Here is a 24,769-nt window from a genome sequence, read left to right as displayed (position 1 = left end):
AGGTCAAGGAAGCTACTTCTAGAGTTGTATCAATGACTACAGACTCAAAGTTGAGAGTGTCATAGAATGTTTCTGTAACAACTCCCAACCCCACCTTCCCTCCCTGCCTACAAATAACACAGACAGGAAGCTATCAAAAAAGAACTCTTAAAAACTGTGATAAGGATGCTAAAGTATAATTCTCCAAAGCTGATGGCTTCCGGCAGGGGCGCACGATGGGGAAGGACTCAGTTTTTTTTAAGGACCTGGTCATTGGGAGTTTAACCATGCTCCAGTGAGTATATGGGCAATACAAATTGGACATTTTTTTTTGCTGTTTTTTTTTCTTTTTGTTTGCTTTTCTGACTTCTTGGGGTGGGGTCGGGGCTTACAAGGGTGTGGAGCAGACCTGGGAAGACCTGGAGATAAGTGTGATCAGGGTGTATCATTTGAGATTACTAAATTTTAAAAGGAGAGATTACAAAGAGAAGAGGGAGGTGGAATATGGCTTATCCCTCAGTTCACTGAGGTAGATAATATCAAGTAAAACAAAACAACATGTACATCCCTTTAAGAATAGCAAAAAGGTTGATAAAATAGAGAGAGAAGAACAATAATAACAATAACAACAACGAAAATCTGTCTAAACACAGAAGAGGTAATTGCCAGGCATAAAAGGCTCTGAAGGCGATGCAAAGCAGTGCAGTGGCCAGTGTGTGCAGGGATGGCCTTTAATGTTTCATAGTATATGCCTCCCTGCTCTTGGCTGTCTTTTTCATCTTTCCTGAGTCCTGGGAACTGAACCTAGGTCCACATGCATAACAGGCCAGCACCCTATCACATTTTTAGCTTGTAGACATCATTAGAAATAGGAGTGTTTCTAACCTAGTTTATAAAATTCCCCTAAAATATCGAAATGAGCATAGCATGCTGTCACGCCCAGAAGAGACATTTCATTAAAAAACTCACTGAACTCTGGCTCTCAATGTCTTTTGTTTCCTCTTCAGCCATGTTGCCAGACCCTCGTGGGTGGTGTGTGATGTAACTGTCCCATTTGTGGCTGAACACACAACACTGACACTCTCTGCGTACGACCACTTGTGAATTTCTGTGCTAACCACCATCCACTTCACGAAGGAACTTTTCTAATTGGGTCTATGAGTTGAACTCATCTGTGGGAAGAACATGTACTGAATTGTAGAAAGATATGAATTCAGAGAATAGTTTTATACTGTGTCCACTTAGCAGGATAATAGTAATATGTTCACCCTTGAGGTATGGGAACCCTATCAATGGCTTCTCAGCTAGATTTACAGCACTTGGTATGGGTTTTCTCCTGTAGAGCAGACCTTCAATTTAATCTGAAAGCAATTGGTTACCCAATAACATTCATGCCACATATATACATGAACATATCTTTATATACCCATAATTATTATAGTTCACAGGGTACATAGCTGAGTAAAACTACTGATGATTCTTTCCTCCCAGTAGCCTACACAGAACCTTCCAGTGCTATGAAAGCTAGCCAGAAGGAAGGAAGCTTAATGGCCATTAGCAACTCGATTTTACATGCTACATGACTTTATATGGTATCTTTAACAATAGGGACTTACTATACTGAAAAAATGAATCATGACATGAATAAGCTCTGTGACATCTACACTGACTTTGCCAATATCTGTAGGTTCTGTTAAGACACCAATAAACTCTTTGTATAGAATGAATCTAAAATTTGGATTTAAGACTCTGCATCAAAGAAAAATATGAAAAATATGCTCCATGAAAGTTGACCCAAAGGGAAGGTACGTAGATGTAGGCTGGGGAAATTCCACATGAGATGAATCTTCAAATCCAAGCAGAAGGCCAGAGCTGACCCAGGATCTGTGTCACTCTTGGCCTTGCTCAGAAAGCTTCTTTTGCATTGGACAACATTCAGTAGAGATCAGCATAGCCAGTGAAATGTTGAATACAAGAAACCACAAGTTGTCATCTCTCAATGGGAGGTCTATTATACCTCTCACCCTCACAGCTCAGGAGACATTATAGCGAAAGAGACAGAAAAAAGTGTCTGAACCAGAAGATAACATCAGTACTATGCAATACTGTATTCTAGCTGTATTCAGGAAATCATAGTCACTGAATATACATTTACAAAACCTGTGTGAGATTAGGCCAGTTAACATCCCAGCAAGAGTGGGCAAGAGTCCCACAAAGGCTCCATGACAAGCTGAAGAGCTCTGAGCAGCTGATAACTGCTAGTGAGAAAAGGCACCATTTTTCATTGGGGGTGTGGCTACTGATAGGTTACCCATGGATAGCCCCATACCCATGTTCACATGGGCAGCACTAATTAGGATCGGTAGGTTATAAAACAAAATAACTAAAAGTGAAGAGGATATACAGATGGAGATATGCTGGGGAATGTCTGAGCTGAATGGGTGGTGGTGGGGTAAATGTGATCAAATTACATTTTGTGTGTGTGTGTGTGTGGTATGAAATTCTCAAAGGCTAATCAAAACTACTACTAAAATACTAAAATAAAACAAAACACATCATTAGAATTTTTAAATGTGCTCAATGAAAAATAAGTTTAGATATTATGCCTTAGGAAAGTAGTTCTCTTTCTTCTAACAGACTTATGAATTGATTATCACAACTCTCTTTAGCAAAGCCCTGGGCTAGTGCAATTCCATATAAAGAAACTGGGAAAAGGATACTGGGTATTTTTTTTTTCTTTTTGGCTTTGCAAGCCAGGAATCAAATGAAAAATCATGCTTCTATTTTCTACTACCTGACTGACAAGACATGCAAGACATGCTCATGTAGTGAGTGTATCTGTGAAGCACAGGTATGAGAACTACCTAGTTTTTAAAAACAAGCACCCAAAGGCTGCGAAAGGACAGTCAAAGAGGAAACTAAGACCGGGAGTAAGCAATCAGGCTCTGGGATCACAGTGACATTAGTGAGGTGTCCTTTTTTTTTTTTTTAATCAGATTAGTGACGTAAAATAGCATCAAACTCTGTCCGTTTTAACTTGTATGGGAGAGCAACGTTTACATCAGAGAAAGGTCATGATGGAGACACTGTGGAGGAATAAAAGTTGGAGGTACTAGCTCAGTGATTCGACTTAATTGTTATTCAGTCATACTTGCAATAATGCACAAGAATTTGTATACCACCACGTTTATCTTAAGTACTATGCAGAGTAATGAAAATGTAATATAAGTATTGGTAGTAGAGATGCAAGGCTCCAAAAGTCATATTCTGTAGTATTGGTCATTAAGATTAACCAGCAATGTCCATAACCGTTAGCTCCACCATTAACGGAGAATATCTATCAGGGCCTTTTGGATGGAGGTAAAATCACTAACGTAATGATGCTGTGCTTTTCTTGTCATTCTAAAACAAACCTTTTGCAAATAACTTTAGTGTAGTTCATAAGTATAGAAAAAATGAATCGCTTGTTGCTTTCGGAACTCACTGTTAATATTACATTGAGGCACGGGGCGGCGGGGGGGATCAGCATAATTAGAGGCAACCAGCTTGTTTAAGTAGAACTGGTTAATTAAGTCACAAAATTCTAAGGGCGGATAATGAAATAAGCAGACATATGTAGTTAGAGCTTTCTGTTCTGCTTTTTTATTTTTCTTTTAATCAAATGGTTCTAGCACCTGGGATTTTTCAAATGTCCTTCTGTTGAATATTTCGTTCAAGTGGAAGTTAGTAAGGACAGTGCTCTCTGGGTAACTGAGCTTCTCACTCAGAGAGTAATGACATGCCCACACACAGTCTCCAAAAGAACAGTTTCACTATCTTCTTGTCTTGGAGAGAGTTACTGGATGTGCAGAATGGGCTGTAACTAGCCTAGAGCCTCCCTCTGACCTGAGGCAAGAGGGTTTCTGAAAGAAGATAGCCCAGGAAGCTGGAGCCTCGCTCTGCTGTGTCGACATGTCTAGAGCTCAGAATAAAATTGAGTTTCCTGCTTTAGCCATAGCCAGTTCTTAAAATAACCTGAAGAAATTATAGTTCTGATTACATAGAAAGTGTAGGACTCAGAACACTCTCCTAATAAAGCCAGGAGAATGACACACAGCTTAGTCATTGCAGGCCTCTAACGGGCGCTTTAGAGAGGAAAAATAGAGCTTTGAAATTGGATAATTTGATTTGAAATCTTGCCTAATTATTTTAAGAATGCAGAAAACCTTTCGTTTTGGCCAAAAAAATAATGATCTGGAATCCAATTATGAAAGAACAGGCTTTTAAAGTGCTTGCTATCTCCAGTAATGGAGGAAAAAAATGTGTCTTTTAAATCGCACTCTGCTGCAAATCTCATTCTTGGATGTCTTGCTTTTTGCATTTTGAATGGACAAATGTAATATAATTTCCTTCTGGAAACATAGCATTGTAAAAGTTAGATGAGATGTTTAAGTTCTTTTTGGATCAGATCTTGCAGAGTACAGATTTTTAAGAACAAAAACACTTCTTGTTTCATTTTAATTCCCCAAGGGAGATATCTGACATAACCAGATGCCTTGATATTTGTCACAGCATAGACCATTTACTGAGAATCTGTGCCCAGCATCCTTTTGATTAGCACACCATGAATAAAGTAGGCAAAGTTGAGAGAGCCTCTGATGATCCCAATTAAAAATTATTAGTGTCTATCATGTTTCATTGTCCATGTGTGATCCCAAATGGCGTTTCTCCCTCTGCAAGATTTACATGTCTATTTGTATCCAGACACTTTCTCAGGATACTTAATGATTCATGTACTGTTTGAATGACAGCCATAGAAATGTGACCAAGAACAAGAGTCCAGGATGCCCAGTTATTAGGACAAATAGAATGAAGCAAATTGGAGGTGATCTTCCTTAAAGTATTCACATTTTATTTGTAAACTAAGAAATTATTCAATGAAAACTTTGACTAACATTCTGAAATGGTCCTGGTTAGGTTTAATATAAAGCTAGTTGGATCTTTATACAGTTTTTCTGTTTTTACATGAGAGTTAAATTTGACTAACCCTCAGCACAGTGTGGTGAAACAGGCGCTCCAGGGAACATTTGTTGAAAAAAAAATCAGTTATTGAAACATTGTATCTTGTGTTATAGTTCTTGAGAAGTGGTGGTGAGACAACTTGGTAGAAGTGACTAACAACCACATATACACAGAAGGCAGGATGTAAGTCTCCAAGGTAATCAAGACCATCAGGAGGATGTTAGACCAAAATTAACACCGCAAGAAAAATGTGTTATGCATATATTACAGCCTACGTGTGGGAATCTGTTCATTTATAGAGAGATTGCCTCTCTGTGAATGGCTGTGTTGGTAGTGCCAAGTACAAAAAAACCTACTTGGGGCCATTCAGAAGTAACAGCCACACATTCTGAAAGACTTTAAAGTCAGAAGATACCTTATTAGTAAATGCATCTTTAGATAAGTGTTTGAAAGGTATAGCAGCCAAATACAAAGCAATGGAGGATTCTAGGAATATAGCACCATGCCAACAAACTCTGACGATCAAAGACCTTCCAACACCGTGCTCTTCACCCATCCCAGCGACCATCACGTTTTTAATTTTCTTGATAGTGAGGATGATTGTCAGTGCTTCTTATGCCTATGCCTGGACGGGGCATAGTATCATAGTTTCTTTTCAATTCATTCCAAAGCATTAGCTCATACTGAAAAGAGAAACAGGAAAGTGTTCTGTTTTTTTTTAATCATCCAATAAACAAACCATACCTCTCTTCATCTTGATTCTGGTCATTTTGATTGGGAGCTCATGGTAACTGAACTGTGCTCAAGGGTATGTCCTCAGAAGGAACAGTGATGTTAATTAACATTATGTTATTTGCTATGAACTTGAAGTGTATAAGATTCCATCTGTATCTTCTGAGGACCATTTTTATAGGTGGTATTATCATTTGACAAGTGAAGAAATGGGGCCCAGACAGTCTCAGCCCCTCCATCAATCAGTAGTTATATAAAGTCGTCTTGGTTGGTCAAATTATCTGATATAGTAGTATCTTGCTTCCTTCCAGAAGTATACAGTCTAGGGCTGAGGGAAAAAAAGTAATGTGGAACTAATGCAACAGGTGTCACCTGTAGAAGAGACATGGTTGAAAAGTTCTGTGAAGCTGTTCAAAAGGGAAGAATAAAAGGAAGTTCAATGTGCCTGAGAGCACTTGGAAGGTGGTCTATAAGGTTGGCTTGTCAGGCTATGAAGCTGAAAACCAGGCATAAGACAAAAGATTTAGGACCTTTAAATCCACAGAGGCATGGTGGTTGGGAACCTCTGATGAATTTGAGGAGGAGAACCGTATGATCAGAAATGCTCCTTGGAAATGTGACTGGAGCTAGAACGTTAAAAATGGAAGACACCTTAAAATAGGGTATGCAATTATCACATAGAATTAACTGTTAACTATAAATGCCCGAGGTGCAGGAACAGCGAGAGCCTAAGGAGAGGGAAAAATGGGAAGGACCAGGAATAGAAAAACAAACAGGAATTGAGACAAGAAGAGGTAGAGAATGAATCTAGAATAACTCCAAGAAGCCTTGTATTAGTAATCAGAGAGAGATTGTTCATCCATTCAGTAAAGGTCTCTGGGTGTATATTTTATGCCAGATATAGATATTTAAATGAGGAAACAGGACAACCGTGTGTCTTTGCCCTCCTGGAACATAAAGTCTATTGTATTTTCCTTTGTGTGAGTTGGGGGCCGGGAGTACTTTTGTGCAATGTAAATAACAGTAATGTGTAGTTGGTTAACGACAAGCGGTCCAAACAGATCTTTTTGTGGAGCTAAGATTATTAGCAAAGGGTGGAGGAATTACTTAGATGAGTAATTGCATAAGAAACAGATTGGATTATTACTCACTGAATGCTTTTGAGAATAATCTTTTTTCCTTCCTTTGTTTGTTTTGCCATCCATATGGGCTTGGAGAGGTAGAGCTAGAGGTTCATGGGAACCCTCAGCTAATTTTCACAAAGTAAGAGCTAGAGAAAGAAAGCAGAAAAAAAATCATCTGCAATAAAAGCACAGAGAGTCAAGAGAATCTCCAGCATAGACCAAGTTAGTTGCTCTCAGAGTGGATACACTCAAGCTTGAATGCTTCCTCACAGACCAAGTTAGCTGCTCTCAGAGTGGATACACTCAAGCCTGAATGCTTCCTCACAGACCAGGTTAGCTACTCTCAGAGTGGTTACACTCAAGCCTGAATGCTTCCTCACAGACCAAGTTAGCTACTCTCAGAGTGGTTACACTCAGGCATAAATGCTTGCACAAATGCTGCCCCACCTGATACACCTGCACACAGCTGAACTTAATGTGTGGAAGCTGGTCACACAGCTAACTGCTATTTTTGTTTCAGAAGGGAACAGTTTTATCTACTTGAAAATAATTTTGTATTGTCCAGCATAAATTGCAGGGCTCAAACGTAGAATTACTAGTCAGTTGCAAATTTCGATGTATTTTCCTCACTTAGGGGAGTGAAATTGTTATATTCGTCCACTTTGTGATGCGGTCCTGCTACTAGATCTGCATTGGTGAGACTTGTCTGAGGTTACTAGTAGCTTGTCTCAGTGCAGGCCAGCTTACATCCAGAACAAAGGTTGGATTCTGGATAGGACAATGTTTTGTGTTGTGACTTCTTGGTAGCAAGCATAAAGCTATGATTATAAAATTAGTAAAAGTCATTCACAAAACAGAAATCGATATTCAAACTTGGAGGAGAGAGAAAATCAAGAGGGTAAGGATGCATACTTTCTCTTGTAGCTGTAAATTTCTATAAATTGAAAGAGACAATTGGTGTGAGGAGATGTAAGCTACAGCACTGCTTGATGGAATATTGTCACCTCACAAGTCAATTTAGTATGAAAGAGATGTGTGTACGTGAGATCAGAGGATAAGGAGATGGGAATAAAACTTAGTCCCTCTGTTATGTGAGAAGAAATGATGTGTAAATACACAGAAAGGAAGGTATACAGCCGGATAGCTGCTCTTAAATGTACTATAATGATTTAAGAACAGAACCTACGACGTCTTAGATGACTCTACATCATCTTAGGACTTTAGTGGTTGTACACATCTAACATCTTTAATGTATAATTGATTACAAACTAGAAAAATGTTATTAAGTCATTCTAAGTCAATAAAGCCTTGTAATAGTGGGCTCTCTTAATCATTATTAGAAGATAAAAACTAATTACTTTTAAAAAATAATTTCAGATGAAATGTGTTGACAACTGAAAAAAAAAAACATGTAATGCTTCAGGCAGAGACCAGATGGGACACTAAAACAAATAATATTAGTGACTTTTAAAAATAATTACTGATGATAAAAATCTTATTGAGATAAACATATTTTAAAGTAACTAAAATACTAGAATGACTGTTTTCTTGGTTCCACATCTACTTGAAATTTATTGTAATAATAGAGCATAAATCTTTAAAATTGTGGGTTTGAGTTGGCTTTGGATAGTTATATTCATTTAATTTGCCTGCAGTTGTTAGTAATTTTTAAATGTTCATTTATGCATGTTATAATGTTCACTTTAAAGATTCTGTAAGCTGAGTTGCTTTGTTTCTTCAGCTATCATTTATGAATTTCTCTTGTCTTGTTCTTTATGTATAATAAAATACATTGATAATTAGAAATGCTAGTGAAACTTGACATATAATAACTGTTTTGATAACAGTAGGGTCACTCTGAATATAAGACTTTGATTCCTACAAGCATTAGTGTGGTTTTGCAGAGGAGAGAATTCCTAATGCCCTTTCATGCTTTTCACCCATGGCCTTTCAATTTATGTCACACTGACGGATTATAAATTCCAAATTTTCTTTTGATTTATAATCACCAGGAAACAAACATCTGGACATGCCTGTATCAGACTACCTAGATTAGGTTAATATAACTAAGAAGGACAACCCAAGATATAGCTAGTACCTTTCCATAACTGAGATCTTCAATTGAGTAAAAAAGATGACAATGAGTTGTGCCCCAGAATTCATCTCTCTCTGTGCCCTGGCTATTAATATAATGTGACTAGGTACCTCAAGTTCCTGCCACCATGATCTTGCTACCATGATGGACTGAATCTTGGACCCATAAGTCTAAATAACTCCTTTCTTTGGATATTGATCTGCTCTGGGTATTTTGTCATAACAAGATACATAACTAATATAGGTACCATTGGGAGGGTCCATAAAGAATAACTTCCCTCTAACAGCAACTTAATGGAAAGTTTCATAAAGGAGTTCTGGAGTTATTTTATAAACATATAGAATTTGTTGCTACTATTATGTCTTTTTTAAATTGTACAGTGGTACTTTAAGTTGCCTTCTCTGGGAATGGTGTCTGGAATTGTTGGGTTTATGAGCTCTACTACTTCTCAGACTTGACAACAAACGGAACATAATTTGAACACTACAAAACATCCTGTTAAGTCTTCATCACCACCACACTTGCCATTTCTGAACTATTAAACGAGCATATTGTTTTGAGAAACAGAGCTCTTTGTTGCCATATGTGAACTGACACTGTATTAATGTTCTGTTACCCACATCTAAAGATCTGTCGGAGTTGTGATATAGTGGATATAAGAGGTGGGAAAATCCAATTGATGTCACTGTCACCAAACATATTATCACAGTTAATCTCAGAAGACTGTCAAAGGAAATTAAAGTTGCCTTTGGCTCCACATTGTAAGAACTAACTGAAATTTCACCTGCTTCTGTAGCTCACTCCATGCAGCAGCAGGAAGCCTTCAATTAACTTTACCGATACTATTTGTAGTACAAAGGCTCTATGGCTTAGGATTGCCTGTGTGACTTAAAAGACAAAAATCTTCAACTGGATCTTAACAATATCCCGAAGTTCAGCCCAAGAGAACAGGAGACTCAGGGTCAGCCAGGAGCATGGAGGATAGTAACTAACTCAAAGGCAATGGGGTCTTAGGTTGAACTTTAAAAAACCCCACATGTTCTGTCTAGTCAATATGAAACACTGTGAGGGTTCCTTTGAAAGAAAGACAGGCCAGACTGTAGAGCAATATTCTACATTGTAGAGATTGTAACAATAAAAAGTGCAACATAAAATGATTTAATAATAAAAAGGAAAGAGCTTTATAAGAATAGGAAGTTGAAGATGTTTGGGGAGTTAAATACACATTACGATAAGTTTAATAGTGAAATATTATTCCTTATGATTCTTCATCTGGCTCCGTGTCATTGACTAAAATTATTTTTAATGAATATTAAAAGAATAGATTAGGGAATGCTAGTGGCTTCAGTGTTACTCTTTTACCCATTAAAACTACGTCTTTTACTACTTTGGGGGAGGGAGTAAATAAAGTTATCATGCTCTGTAAAATGTTAGTTAAAACTAAACATTTAAGAAATTCCCTTTGTTCTTTCAATATGAAACAAATTATTATTGCTGAAAGATTAAACATTGAGAAAATTAGGAGAGGAATCTCTTCATTGTTTCACAAAATCAGATTCAAAAGTATTTGAAATAAATATTGTGGTTTTATGTTCAAGATTTTAGATGTGTGCTAATTCTGAAAATAATTCTCAATTTTCCATGTTAATATTCAAAATGTAGCAATTGTCCTAAGTTCAGGGTAATAAGTCATATTTTCTTATAAGTTAACAATTGGTTTTGATAAATTTTGGAGAAAATGTATAAAAATTTAAGTAACTAACATCTGAATTTTCTGTTCTAACTTCTAATGAGATATTTGAATGGTGGAAATTTTAAATATATTATTGAGTCCTAAAACTACCTGAAGGATAAATTGATACTTTTTACTTAAAATCATTCTTATTATAACTTTCTATGCAGAATAGTTTTTCATGAAGACTTTCCTCAAATTTTTTTAATGAAAATTTATTTATTTTCCAGGAAGTACTCACTTAACATTCAAGTCTAAGCATCCTGCCTCTTTACTTATTTTCCACAAGTTTTTAATAGAATAATTACTTCATGAACTCATAATTATGTATCTCTTAAATAAAAGTTTTATTCTAAGAAAGCATGACTGAAAGAAATACATTTTGCCAGTTCCTACATATATGTGAGGGATTTTATGGTAGTGAAAGACATGTAAGCAGAGAAACAATGAGAAGAGTCCTTAGTGTGAAACATGACAGCTCGCCATAGCTCAGTGTGGGCAGCTATTAGATGAGGATGATGAGGATGATGAGGATGAGGATGATGATGCTCTGTTCTCTGTAGTCTCTCTTTTGGTGTCAATACTCACTTGTTCAGGGTAGGGTGTGTGCTTGAAACCATGTCTCTTTACAGTGAAACTGCATAAGTAACACACCTGAGACCACGCAGCCCTCCCAACGTCAGGGTCACCTCAGTGTCTGTACTGCGTTCCTCACTTCTTGCTTGATCACTTTGTCCTTCTGTCATGTCAGTCTCGATTCCCAAGCTTTTGTCTGAATGTAAATTCTATTTTACTGTATGCTTCAGTATAAGAGGTCCTCCGATGCATTCTCTCTGCTTCAGAAGACAGTCAATAACAGGAGATGGGAAATATCCAGAGAGATCTTCTGAAGGATAGCAAACTGCCTTTAAGATGACATTGCAGGGAAATCTCCCTCTCAGTTCCATTGTCTTCATCCCTTTCTTATCCTTTCTGAAGCTCTCAGAGGCATGATAGATGAAGGCAAAAAAGAAGAGAATGGAAAAATGGCAAGAAAAGGGAGCTGCAAGGTATGATTCAGACCAGAAAGGGCACACTATGGTTCATCCATGTTTCCCTCGAGCACTTTGTTTGGTAGACGTGGTGGTTTGAGATGACTCTTTACAAAGTAGATGCTACATTGAGGTGAGGATAAAAAAAAAAAATCTGGCTTTATGGGTTGGCTGTCAAAGGAATTTGAGACCCTTCTCACTATGATGTTAGTGCAACCAGGAAGAATTCTGGTAACTTGTGTGCATTTTATGTGTGCTTGTTTGTATTATAGAATAACTTAGTCAAGGTAGTTAGTCCTTACACAGGTTAGTTTTTCTCAAGTTATTTCTTCAGTTGTTTTTAATGAAGACACAATCTTGTTGAAGACATTTCTAGAACTAGTAAGATTAACTGATGATTTGCAAATTTTCTTGCTTTCTGTGGCTGCGTGTACATCATGGTTTGTCTTGGCATCTACAATCATGAGTCATAAAAGTCAGGAATTTTCCCTATTTGTCACCATTGTTATTTTTTAAACATTGACTTAATATTTGCTCCATTTTAAATGATCTGTTTAGTTCTCTAAGAATAGTATGATTGTGAGATAACTATTCTACCTGAAGACATCATTGTTAATACTGTGGAGATGTTGCTCCCAAGGGTACGGAGGTTTGCTTCCGGGAAGCTTTTCAACATTGTGACTACTCCTCCGTCACATGGTGTCGGCCTTCATGCCATGATGCATACTGACATTCATTCCAGATTTTAGTGAATGCAAAATATTATAGAGAAAAAAAAAGAGGAAACTCTTTTTGAGAAGTCCTTGGGAGGATAAAAAAATTTCCTTTTTTACATTCATTAACCTTTTACTTTATTTGATGTTCAGAAATGGGGTATTGCTTATGCATGGTGAACTCAACATTGGACTTCCCCATATTTTTGAGGAACTTCCCCTAATGTCAAGCTTCATGAAATGTATGTGTGTGTGTGTGTGTGTGTGTGTATGCATGTGTGCATGCGTGTGTTTGTGCATACATGCACACTATTGCACATACTCATCAGTACAAACATGTCTAAAACCAAAAGAAAGTGCCTTCAACTCCAACCCACTCTACTCCCTTTTCTTACTACCTTTCCTAGCTATCAGAAACAATTTCTTATACTTAGAATAACAATCTTTATAGCCTTACCCAACATCAGAAATATTAACTCAAACTATTGTTTGTTGACCTCATGATATTTAAAATAGTTTTTCCAATTATTTTTATTTTACAAAGTTTCCAGTGTCCAGTCAAATGGACACAGCTCTGCTCTTCGCTGGCTTTCAGATGGCGGGGGGTGTAGCTGTCTTACTGGCTTGAACGATGAGTAAACACCAGCAAGCCATAAACAATGTGTACATCTGCTCTCTCACAAATGTGATTAGACTCAAATTACTATTTTAGTCAGGACAATAAGAATTTAAACTTAACATAAAGTATAGGAAAACGCAAAAAGTTTTGTCTCAACTTACTTTGTCATACTCTAAGAACCAAATAAGAAGTGAATGTTCCAAAGGCATTATATTTAAAAATAACTTCTTAAAACTTATCCATTTTTCCTATTGATAATCAAATCAAATTTAATGCATAGCCTTTCATTACTTTTTGACAGCCTTTAACAGGTACAGTGACAGATTTCTTACAAGTAAGAAAATGGAAAAAAAGAAAATAAAGGGCCTCTTTTTCTTCCATGTTCTTGTGTAAGCACAGCTTAGTACCCAGTACCTCCCTAGCTCTACACTTCCGTTGTTGGACACACACACACACACACACACACACACATTCACACATATATAAACATATATGTATATATATGAACTCTGCTACCCAATCTTTTATTAGTAACAAATGCCATAACAAAGGGTGTATAAAAACATGTTTGAAATCATACATGTATATTCCTATGTGGGTATATAATGAGCTTCCTTTTGATATCTCATTTTATTCTGATAGTGATGAAGAAAATTAAAAATCAAAGTGTACGTAGGTTATACACACACACATACACACACACACATGCACATATATATGATATGTTGAGGTCAATTTCAGTGCAAACAGATTAAGGATATATTTTAAAAGTTCATATATGATAAAATATGAAATCTTTGTATTAGAATCTTAGTGATTTTAAAAAAATATGTAATAGATCTTTTAATTGTATAGCCTCATTTCAAATAACTAAAATAATTTGATATTGAGTTATTAAATTCTACCTGAATTGATATCCATTTGATGACTGTTACTATCATTATAACTTCAAGTCTTTTCAGAGAGCCTTTCTTTAAATGTAGAGCCTTTCTTCGGTTCCCAGAGCTGACTACTAAGGAAGCCCATTATTGTTATGGGCTTGATGTATTTACACCTTTGATTTTAATGATTGTGTGATGACATTAAGTTTTGTGATGGACATTTTTGAGTTGCTTGCCAAGTGATGTATTCATATCCACACACATTCATCTCTGTAGTGATAGTCCATCCATCCTGAACTCAGATGCCCAATCTCTTTCTATTAGTAACAAATGCTATAACAAAGGATGTATCAGAAACATTCTGGAAACCACATTGCCTAGAGTTTACAAGTGCTTTTCTGGAATAAGCCTGTCAGCTCATTAAGCAAGCAAGCATTTGTTTCTATGTCATAACCATGCTCATAACCAAGTACTTGTATTCCAAATACATTGTACTTGTCAAACAAAGCTGGGGAAAATAAGAGGGAGGGCAGCAGTAGACACTGAATCATCAAGTAGAAATGATAAACACAGAAGCACAAATTCTGAGCAAATACTTCTAGCAAAAGTTTTAGGTACCTTGCCCAGATCTCCACGGCCATGCTATTAAAGGGTTCCCAAGGGAGTGGCTCTTGTGGGCATTTATTGCCTTGCCTTAGGCCTTCTACTGTATTGAAATTTCTTTATATTTATACTATAAGGTTTTTTTTTTAGAGAGAATAAATGCTACCTGGAAGAAGAAGCCTGCTACCATAACTCCCAGGAGCTGATCCTGTCTATCCTCTTGACATCAGTGAAGTATAAGAGTTCTTCACGGGGTAATGAACAGAGAGCACCAGAGCAGTGGCACCGCAGTTCTGCTCTTACTTTCTGGCCTGCCTTCTCGTGGTCTCTTATTTTTCCTCTTTAGTACTCAGGTTTCTCATAATCAGCTCCTAAATAAATATTTACACTTTTAAACTCGGTGTAGGAGAATGTAAATAAAGAAAAGACTATTTTGCTTTGGGAAGCATTTCCGTATTTGGAGGTACAAAAAGTAAATTATTCAATTTCCAGTATAGCTTACAGTCATTGGTAAAACATTGTTTTATGCCATATTTTCTGTTTTTGGATCCAAGAATTATGTGTATATTCAAGAAAGATTTGTACTTGAAATAGCTAATACATTACAGCCCCAGCATTTGACCTTTTCTTATGTGGAAATTTAAACCATATTGAGTGATTCATCTGATTAAAATTCCGGGCATCCAAGATGCTATTGTGCTAATGAAAACATATGTGTGAGTGTTAAAGTATTTTGAGGCAATAAGAGATCATTAGCTTAATAGTGTTCAGCCAAAGCCCTCTCTAAGTCTCAGGAAATTTATGATGGTATGGTTGTGGAGGTATTAATAAAGTTAATTGTAATTACTACACCCATAGACTATAGAATCTTCCAACAACCAGAAATGTTACTTATTTAGAGGATTGCACATGTACTCTGTTTGTGTTATTGTGTTAACCACGCCCCCTTCTCCTGAATGGTATAACCTCATTGCTAACGGGTTTCCCCATAATCCTAATCCTCCTGACACTGTGGGAAATATGGGACATATTTGCTTCCCTCTATCACAGCAATTTAACTAAAGGGATGACCATAGGTGAAACATCTTCCCTGTAATGAGTAAACACGTACCTCCATGCGCTATCTTTGTATGTCACATTTTGTTACTGAAAATGGTGAAGGTAAGTAAAGGATTAGAGTGTGAGGCAGGAGTAAGAAATGTGGAAATCTAAGTAACGAATTATCGTAGTGTTGCTAAAGGAATTGAAATAATGAGGAAGCCTGGTTTCTGGAGAAATTCCCCTGACAGCTGAGGTCCTAGTACCTGGCTAGGCAAAGGGAGGGGAGGAAGAAAGAACAGACACTCCTTTGATGGAACTAGGATCAGGCAGGACTCTTTCACTCCTGGCTGCCACAACCTGGAACCTCAGCTTATTATGTGAAGCACAGCAGGAGGTGTAAGCTAGTCCAGGCACGAGTTCTCTGTAGGTGAACAGTCTCAGACTATAAATAACTAGGAGGAGGAAGCTGCAGTTACTAGTCTTGGTACAGACTGATTAATCATCCATAAACACTCATAATCAGACTCCCAAGGAAAGCCCTTCCATCCCTCTTAAGTGTGGTCCATATGGGTTCATGGATTTTCATGTTTCCCATGAGCAACAGGACTCAGAGTCCTTTGCAGGCCGTGCTCCTGTCAAAGCACATGTTCACGCAGGACCTCACTCATGGAGCAGAGGCTTCCCCTCCTCTCTGTGGCACAGTTAGAAGAGGAAAGAGACAGTGTCTCAGCGGCTGAGACTGGGATGAGGGAGAAGGCTTGAGGAAGTTAGGAGACTGAAGAGATGATGCCTCAGTAGGTTTGTCCCTAATATTTATTTCAGTGGTTGAGTTCATCATGCCCAAGTCTACAATAAAATTACATTCTCACTAAAAGGTAAGTGAATTTATTTTTGTAGATAACAAAATCAGGGATGTTAAAAAATTCTTATCAACAGCAGGATCAATGCCTGAATAAAGGTGAAAATTTTAAAAAAATTAAAATGTTATAGAGAAAGCAAATTAAAGCCAAAGTAACCATAAGGATGGAAAGCCCTGGAAAATCATCCAGATATAGGACCTTGTAAAGATAGTGCAAACCAAGCTGCCTTAAATTGTAGCAGGTAGCTATGACAATGACAATGGGAGTAATGACTGAGAAATTATTCTGTGTCTATAGGCATCCTAACTCTTAAAAATACTCAGTGCTTTAACATGAGTCTCTTAGCTCTAGTCACAGAGCAGAGAAGAGAACTACCATCTTTTCTAAGCCTGGGCCAATGGGCCACATAACATCCATCCTCAGTCCTCACAGAGTTCGTCTTTGTCTCTGGTGTCCCCCTGATTTCTTCTGTGCCAACTGAATCATGTTCTTAATCTGCAGCAAGCCTCTCATGTGTGAATAGATGGAAAATAGTTTCCTCTCATTCACTAGCGCTTGTCTGACATTTCCCCCTCTACCTACTTGCATTGTTAGTGTTCGAGTGTGTCCTCCAGCCGAGTGGTGACTTTCCTCTTCTCCTGGAACCTCGCTTTTCATTCTGTCCTCTCCTGACCCTGGTGATATATATCTGTGCTGTCTAACATCCCCAGTAATGGCGCATTGTGTCTGTTTCCTAATATCCACACAGCGCAGCCACACCCTTCATAAGTAAGAACACAACTTCAAGCATGTTCTTATACTAAAGTTGGCATCTGTAAGCTGACTGCTCGAAAACAGTGACAAGAATGTATTGCTTCTCTTCTGGTGGCATTTGTTTTGAGGTTGGTGAAAGGCATTCTGGGAGGAAAGAGCATACATTTGCAGGCATCTGTGCTGATATATTCATGGGCTTGGACTCTAGTCCTGCACTTACTAATTGATAGCTACTAACCTTGCTTGAGCCTCAATTCCCACATAGGATCAGAGTGATATGTCTTATCTTACATATGCTGTGGCAGATGGAAATACCTTCTTTATGAAGACTTTGATGGGCTTGAGGATGTCAATAAGGTCTGCTTGCAGGCCTATGGTCACGATTGTACCTTTAAATTAGTCACTCATTTCCAGTGATTAGCACATAGAAAAGGAAAATTCACTATGCAGTGGTGGGGGAAGTTGACAGAAACTGTTTTAGCAAGTGCCCGAGGCCTATGTGTCTGTAGTGCTTGCATGGCATGGTGAAATGAACACTTTCCCTCAGCCCTTGCCTTTATGAAATTTTCTTCTTGAGTCTCATTATGAAGAAACAATCATATCAACTCTATATTAGCAAAAATCTTTAAAATGCTTGAAGAGAAACATGCACAAGTCACGAAAGGCATTTAAATCAAGGCTGACAGAGTTGTTCGAGAGGAGCAAAGCTCCAGACAGACGTGGCCAGCAGGTGCACACTAGACAGAGTGCCTCTGGCAGCAGTGCAACATTCTTGTGGATTTAAATAAGATCTGGAAGTTAGTAAACAGCATGATAACAATGTTAATTTCTGATGCTGGCAAACTCTGTGTGGTGCTAACATTAACTCATTGTCAAATATAAAGGGAGAAGTTGTGATAAGTTGGACATTCACCTAAAATCCCAATTCATTGCCCTCATAGTAATTGTTTAAGCTAGAAAAGAAAAACATATATTGTCCAAGCATACACCAGTGTTTTCTATGATTGTGTGCCTGTAACACAAGTATCCCAGAGGAGAGGAAGAACCATTGGGAATTTGGAGGTAAAGGGAAATTTCTATATTTTAAATAGAGTTATGAGTTTGTTAAACTTTTTATGTTAAAATGTGTAGTTATGTGCACTTAAGTCGATTTTATTGCTTGTTATTTAAAAATAATAATGCCCCATAGGGGAAAAAGTAGATTAGGATAACAAAGTACATTTAATAGATAAGGAATAAGAAAACTAAAGTTCTTGACAGTATGAAATAGAACTTTCTTATATACAACTGTAATCAGATCAATAAACTTTATTCAGTGTATTTAATTTTTTTCACTTAATAATATTCTTAGATTCCAAATAATGTCTTGAAAAATAGGCTTGGAAGTAAACAATATTTAATATGATCTAGATGTTCAAAGAATACATAATCAAAGACATGGTGTCATATACTCTTTTAAGGACCCCACGAAAAGTCATTGTATAGAGACTAAAGAACACTCATCTATTTCCATAGTAACTCAGGATGATGTCAGTATTTTAAAAATGAAATTGTGATAACGCAAATTCAGGGTGACTGAGGAATTGTGTAAAATGGAGCTATACAGAACTTAGAAGCAGCTTCCTTGTCTGGGCAGTGAGTATAATATTTAGGAAAGGAGTATTGATATTTAAAGTGTATAATGTTTTTGTTTAAACATTTTGAAATGCCTAATATTGATGAGTATTAATTATTGGCAAATCTGACAGCAAAGACTGTGAATTATTCTGTATGCTCCTCATGGGAACTCTAGGAAAGAACTATACTATATTCCCCAGTTTAGTATAAAGAAATAGCACCAGCAAACATAGTGTGTCTAATATTTGTTCTTAGGAAATATAATAACAGGATTTGAACCTGTTTCTAGCTCCTGAACATACATCCTGCCCACTAAGTCTATTGTGATGGTCATTAAACTTTGCTGCATGGAATAAAAATAAAATGTTTCCAATATCCAATAAATCCCAATGTTAAAAGCCTTTAAAGCACAGATGGTCATTGCAGCTTCTCTTCTCTGGGCATAGCCTCTGTGGTGCCCTTTGCGTGATACCTGCCCCTTGCAATTATGCGTGTACTAATGCCTTTCTGCTGCCTGCCAGCAGAACGTGAGCCTGACGTGCCTCTAAGATTCCTGAGAGGTAAAGGTCATACTTAACTTCCTGATTAAACCGAACCCTCACGTCTGTCTTTGCCATGCCTCTCCTCCTGACAGTAGCCATGTCTCAAGGCATATTGTGAGGCAATGATTCCACAGCAGGGTTACCATGCTAATTGTGATGCCCATACACCTCTTAGATTCACTTACTTTGTTTTGTGTCAGATCATTTTGACCCCATGTATGTCTCTGCATCATGTGTATCTGTTAGGTCAGACCTGAAAATTAGATCCTCAGATCACCTAGAATTGGAGTTATTGAAGGTTGTGAGCCACTTCTGTAGCCCCTGATATATTTTTTACAATTTTTATGTTTTCAATTGGTAGAATTGCATAAATTGTCCAACATAATCTCTTCTGTGTCTTCAATGACCCCCATTTGCTGGCAAGCATTTTGATGGCAAACATTATAAATTATATGGAATTTTTGTTATGAAATATTTTTGTTGGAACAAAAACAAGATTTGAATTTCCCTATACAATTGCTGAAAAACACAGGTCCTTTGAAAATGAATTCTATGTATCTAAGTGTTCATATGGTGTAGTCTTTTTAATTCAGAAAAACTTAATAATAAATTTGATATTGAACTGCCAGTGAGTGGGGTTTTAGAGAACAGCATATGTTCACAGTGACTCCATATTGTTTATACCAAATCTTTCTCTCTGGCGTCGGCAGTGTATCTGAGATCCAAATTCCATATAGCGAGCATATATCCGCTTACATCAATGTTTTCTAGTCTGCATGCCATTCACATTTTTAGCCTGGCCAATGCTTTGTGGCAGGGTGCTGGCCCACAGTATAGACTGCTCAGCAGCTTCTCTGGCCTTCATCCACCACATGCCTATAGCACAAACTCCCCTTTCTGGGAAGATGATTAACAAATGCTTCCAGAAATTGCCAGAAGGATCCTGGGAAAAAGAGCCATTTTCATATGGGAAGCACTGACAAGATTTTCTCAGGCTTATGAGGAACAAACTCCAGATACATAGTGGGTACAAAATTAAACTCATTTCCTTTCAGATCTTCTCTGGCAGATTGGCTGAACTGCATATCTGAAGCAAATATTACCACTGTCTTTGGATAAGAGTGAAACTCTCACTAGTTTTCTCATCTATAAAATTAGCATTGACTATTTATAGGACTTTTGTAATGATTAAGTGCTCTAATATGTATAGAATACTTTGAAAATTGTGGATTTAAATTAACCAATCTTTGTTGATACCATCAATATTGTGATTGACAGTTCCTACCTTTTTATCTGATCATTTAGTCTATAGGCTTTCATGGGCCCCCAACCCTCACACTTTGATCTTCATACATTACAGGTATGATTATTGTATCATGATACAATAATCCTACTAAATGTTAGTGATATTCATAATATAGAAAATTCTTGATAAAATAAGTGCAGATAATTAAAAATATTAACAAGTGACAATAAACGCATAAGAGTTGAATTTCACTATAAATAAAAAATGTGAAATTACTTCATGTTATACTGTTTAAAATATTAAAATATGAAATATTAAATATAATAGTGAAAAGAATGGCAAATAGATTAATCTATTATTGGTTGAAAGAGTGAATGGCCAAATTCTTTCTGGAAGATCATTAATGCATGATTTAAAGCTAGAAAGCATTTATAGGCTTTCACAGAATAGATCTAGCTCTTAAATTTATCCTGAGGGAGTCATGTACTAAAAAATTAATAAAGAAGCCCATGTATTATACTGTTGTCACTGGTTTTTACAATGGCAAAATTAAAGCAACCTAAAATCTCAGCAATAGTGGGCATAGGAAATAACTCATAGTATATTGATGGTGCACATTGTGTAGCCATCATGTTTTCAAAGGACATTTAATAATTTGCGAGAATGTTCTGTCCTTGATAGTTCTTGCTTAAACATGTGTCTGTCACTTTGATGATGTAGATGTGCAGGAGCCTGTGTGAATGGTGAGATACTATGTGTGTGAGAGCACGCATGCATGGTAAGATACCCTAGATGTGCAGGAGCCTGTGTGCATGATGAGATAGATACTCTATGTGTGTGAGAGCACGCATGCATGGTAAGATACCCTAGATGTGCAGGAGCCTGTGTGCATGGTAAGATACTCTGTGTGTGTGAGAACACGCATGCATGGTAAGACATTATCAATATTGTGATCGATGGTTCCGACCTTTTTATCTGATCAGTTAGTCTGTAGGCTTCCATGTGCCCCTAATCCTCACTCTTTGATTTTCATACATTACAGGTAGAATAAGAATCCTTATTTGGGAATTACATGAGAGATGTGCCAAGGGACAAAGACTGAGGACCATTATGGAGTAGACCCCATCCCCTCACTGCATTCTCATGATCTCTTAGGGTTTTCTCAACAAACTTTGATCTCTGTACACTTGATCTTTGATCCAGAAAACTTGTTTACAGCTGGAATATTCTTCCTCTCTTTTGCTTTTTCTCGAGACCACAATAAATTATTTCCTGCCCCAGGAGGCAGCCTCTAGCTATCACTGCTTTCAAAGAGTACACTTTACTACTCTAGGTCCTATGGTGCCATATGAAGACTCATTCATTCATTCATCCATATTTTTATCTCTTCTTTAATTTATTTATTAAGATTATGTGAGTTGAGCTGCCCCATTCTATATGCTATATTGTTTTTACATATTATTTTAGGGAATGAAATATCCAAATTTTCTGTTCTATTTAGGCCTTCATCCTAAGGAGAATGATGGAGTATTTCTTTTAAAAGAAACTTTAAATTAAATTAACCTTAACATGTTATTTTTTTCATGCACCTCAAAGCAGCAAGTGAACCACTAGTAATATCTGAAGAAAAAAATATTTTAGCCATAAGGAACAACAGAAATAAAAGCCCAGACCTTGATTAATATCACATCCTTGCAGGGCTTGGGTTCCAAAATCCTAACTAAGGGGAGTAATGGAATGAAGAAATGACAGACTGACATACATACACGGAAAAAGTAGCATTTAGTAGAAAAGGCTCTTTGATCAAGAAACTACAGAATCATAGAAGCTCAGCATGTTTATTATTTAGAGCTGAACAAGGAGGCAAAGTTATTATATGTAGCTGGAAAAGAAATGTGTTATTACATGCAGATAAACAAGGAAGAAAGGTTTATGGTATGCAGCTGAATAAGGGTACACCTTTAGCTGAACTCAGTAGGAGCTGTCTCCATAGGAAAGCAGTTGTCAAACCATAAACATCTAGGGGTAGAAAGCTACAATTGACATTTTCTGCACATACATTTAACAACCACATGGTGAACAAAGGGAGTCTTTTCCGTCCTTTTGAGTCTCACCCCTGAAGGATGTCATAGCCCTTAAGATGGCCATGTTCATGTTAACAGCATGTATTCACTCACTCAGGGATTCCTACAACTTAGAATATTCCAGAAAGAGAAAATGAGCTGCTGAAGCTGGGGTCTACAGAAAAGCACAAGAAATGAGACTTGAGGCACATCTAGTATCCTCAGATTTCAATCTAAGTGCAATTTTAAGCATATGTGCATAATAATCTTATTGTTTCTGTTCAAAATTAACAGACTTACTTATTTCTGCTCTGTTGAGAAGGAATTTAAATAGCAAATGTCAGAATAAGACTCTCAGATCTATGACAATAGTCTAGCTGAGGGATGCTGGTGTTTTGGGTTTAGGTGACATATTGGTTATTCAATTTGAGAGTTAGTTTGAGAGTCTGGGTATGATAGACTTTATTACTTATTGATATGTGAAATTTGAATGAAGGGTATTTAGTAATGGAAAGATGTTTTGGGGCTCTGTTTGTTGACACATGTCAAGTAGATAGAAGTATAAATATTTTGAGAGCACAAGGTCCAAAAAGGTGGAAGGACAGAGATGTGTATCTGGAAATCCTCAACATTTAGTCTTGAATATGGTATGAATATAACTACCTTGCTGGTGGCCCAATCTGTGTAAAGTCCAGTCAGGCATCTAATCTCTGGGATGTGCCTCCATTTAGAGAATGAAAGGGTAATTTAACATAGAATTACTGATGGTTAGTAAATTAGGGGGTCCTAAGAGAATGAGAGTAAACTAAGGAAAGATAGTTCAAGAATCAGGTTCCCTAACAGCCAACTCTGTTATAGCAATGGTTCAATTGCTTGGCATGTTTTCATTTATATATCTGTTTACTCTATTAAACCTGTGACACTCAACTGAGGGCGATCTTGCATTCAAAGCAATGGCTGGAAGAAGTGTTTTGTTGGTATCCCTGGGGAGGTAGCAGTGGTATGGGAATCTAATGGGTAGACAGACAGTGAAGATCACCACCCTGCAAGGTTTCAGGCAGCAACAAACGTTGTTTGTGTTTTTAGTGTAATATGTTAGCAGTCCCAAAGTTGAGGAATCCCACACTTGAAGTTCCCAGACTTCAATCTTAGGTGTCTAAGGGTAGATGTAAAAGGGTGCTAGGGTATATTTTATAGCTTGCATAGATACACAAAAGCATAGCCCAAGGCAGTTTCTAGTTTCAACATTAGCTTTCTTCATCCTTTTCATCATATCATATCTTGGCAAAACTGGGATTTGGGGGACTAATGTCACAGAAATCAATGATCTTGTGAAAATCAGTTGAGAAATGTTTAGAGGTGTAGACTTGTGAGCTTGAAACAGTTCAGTCTTTTATATTTAACAACTCAAGAAAGTGAACCAATAGGGTATTTCTCTTGTTTGCTTGTTTTTTTTTTTCAGTAGTAAAATCGCTGAAACACTAATGACTCCATAAGGGAGAACATTGGTACTATTACACCAGAGTTCAGGTCTTTATGATACTGTCTATTGACATTGAGATACTTTCTATCTCAAAGAGTACACAGAACCTCATCAAACTGTCAAAATATGAGACGTACAATGCCCAGGAAGTGCCATGTGTGCCTGAGATAATATCAGCAAATATAATAAATAAAATATGAGTGAATAAAAGAGTCACCTGTGCTGTAATGTCAAGGCAAAGCAGAACTCTACTGTCTCAATGAGTCTCTCTAAACATACAATGCAAAGTAAGGTAAGGCTGGGGTGAGAAAGCCTGGATTTCTTACTAGTTTAGCTCTGGGCTTCGAGTTTCTGAGTCTAGTATTTGAAATTTAGCTTGTAGTTTGATACAGTAGCTTATTTTTCTAAGGCAGCAAAATATCTAGTCTCACTTATACATGTTGACAAAATTGTAATTTTCTTTTGAGTGAGTATATGAAGGGAAACAATTTGAGTGCCTTCTACATTTTAGCTGCTTTACTTCCCATTCTTTCTGCGAAGCACCACACACCCTAAACCAGTGACTGCATAGAGACTGCAAAGGGAAGTTTTCCTTAGACTTAGTCATTCTATTGCATTTAACAAAAAAAGTAAATCCCTTTAGTGTAAGAAGAA

At 37.1% G+C, this 24,769-nt stretch overlaps 1 protein-coding gene across 12 annotated transcripts in view; it reads left to right on the top strand.

The window, feature by feature from the left end:
* Hdac9 (histone deacetylase 9) overlaps nt 1–24,769 on the top strand; it is an 818,562-nt gene that overhangs the window by 382,115 nt on the left and 411,678 nt on the right. For 2 of the 12 annotated variants that reach the window (XM_028768860.1, XM_028768856.1), the window contains exon 1: nt 14,699–14,764. The exons of 5 other annotated variants lie outside the window; for them this stretch is intronic. The gene's annotated coding sequence lies outside the window, so the exon portion shown is untranslated. Of the gene's footprint in view, nt 1–14,660; nt 14,765–24,769 lie in introns of those variants that run through there. 5 more of the 12 variants (XM_028768859.1, XM_028768855.1, XM_028768866.1 and 2 more) reach the window with 4 other exon arrangements.

Source organism: Grammomys surdaster, unplaced genomic scaffold, assembly GCF_004785775.1.
Source record: "Grammomys surdaster isolate TR1022 unplaced genomic scaffold, NIH_TR_1.0 188, whole genome shotgun sequence".
NCBI lineage: Eukaryota > Metazoa > Chordata > Mammalia > Rodentia > Muridae > Grammomys > Grammomys surdaster.
The sequence above is the reverse complement of the archived record's forward strand: the minus strand, read 5'-3'. Positions and strand labels throughout refer to the sequence as shown.